The 1,628-nt window shown below is 33.4% G+C and overlaps 1 pseudogene; it reads left to right on the top strand.

The window, feature by feature from the left end:
• The first annotated feature begins 201 nt into the window (after positions 1-201).
• On the top strand, positions 202-511 carry LOC131496782 (large ribosomal subunit protein eL42-like; annotated as a pseudogene).
• Positions 512-1,628: the final 1,117 nt, after the last annotated feature.

Raw genomic sequence — 1,628 nt, 5'->3', positions numbered from 1 at the left:
GCATAAGGGAAAAATTATAAACTGGACTATATGCAACTTAATAAATCATTTTATTCAAGTATCCTTATAAAAGAATAAAAAGACAACCCACAAAATGGGATCAGATACTTATAATACATATATCTAACAAGTGACCAGTATTAATAAGAAATGTCTAAATATCAGTAATTAGCTTTCCCCACAGATAGTGTTCTTGCAAACATGGTGAACATTCCTAAGTCCTGCCAGAATTTCTGCAGGAAGTGGGGCAGGCACCAACCCCACAAAGTGACAGAATATAAGAAAAGCAAAAATTTTATTTATGCCCAGGGAAAGTGACATTATGACAGGAAGCAGAGTGGCTATGGTGGGTAGACTAAGCTGATTTTCTGGAAAAAGTCTAAAATACAAAGAGATTGTGCTGAGGCTTGAATGGGTTGAGCCCCAGTGCAGATGTAGGAGAATGCTAGCTATTAAGATTTTGAACTGGGGAGGAGATAAGAAGAGAAAAAGCCAAGTGATCCAGTTCTAAGCTTCATATATTGTTATTATGCAAAAGTGGAAAATCAAATATTTAACCTATAAAAATTGCCTCATCATCATTACTCAAAAGGGACATGCACATTAAAACTACAAAAAAATTACCAGACACCTACCAGAAGAGTTCTGAGTTTTAGTCAGTATTTTAGATAATCAAGTATAGCAACTATCATAGAATTCTTTGGATTTTCAATTTCACTGATGTATGATTAATAAATAATAATTGCATATATTTAAACTGTACAACATGATGCTTTTGTATATGTATACATTGTGAAACAATTACTACAATCAAGCTAATTAACATATCCCTGATAATCACATTCTATATGCTATTACTGATTTTGATTTTGACATTTTTAGAGGTTTTTTTTTTTTTTTTTTTTTAGATTCCCTATATAAGGGATATCATGCAGTATTTTTCTTTCTGTATCTGGCTTATTTCATTTAGCATAATGTCTTCCAGGTTAATCTATGTTGTTGCAAATCTGAACCTAACAATACTTTTTTTTTTTTCATTGGTTTTATTTTTTATTTATTTATTTTTTTTAACATTAAGATTGTTTATTTTATTAATGTTTTGGTTTTTTTTTATTTTTTATTTTTTTAATTTTTTAATATATGAAATTTACTGTCAAATTGGTTTCCATACAACACCCAGTGCTCATCCCAAAAGGTGCCCTCCTCAATACCCATCACCCACCCTCCCCTCCCTCCCACCCCCCATCAACCCTCAGTTTGTTCTCAGTTTTTAACAGTCTCTTATGCTTTGGCTCTCTCCCACTCTAACCTCTTTTTTTTTTTTTTTTTCCCTTCCCCTCCCCCATGGGTTTCTGTTACGTTTCTCAGGATCCACATAAGAGTGAAACCATATGGTATCTGTCTTTCTCTGTATGGCTTATTTCACTTAGCATCACACTCTCCAGTTCCATCCACGTTGCTACAAAAGGCCATATTTCATTTTTTCTCATTGCCACGTAGTATTCCATTGTGTATATAAACCACAATTTCTTTATCCATTCATCAGTTGATGGACATTTAGGCTCTTTCCATAATTTGGCTATTGTTGGGAGTGCTGCTATAAACATTGGGGTACAAGTGCCCCTATG

Source organism: Neofelis nebulosa, chromosome 1 (assembly GCF_028018385.1).
Source record: "Neofelis nebulosa isolate mNeoNeb1 chromosome 1, mNeoNeb1.pri, whole genome shotgun sequence".
Lineage (NCBI taxonomy): Eukaryota > Metazoa > Chordata > Mammalia > Carnivora > Felidae > Neofelis > Neofelis nebulosa.
This window is presented reverse-complemented; position numbering and strand designations above follow the sequence as displayed.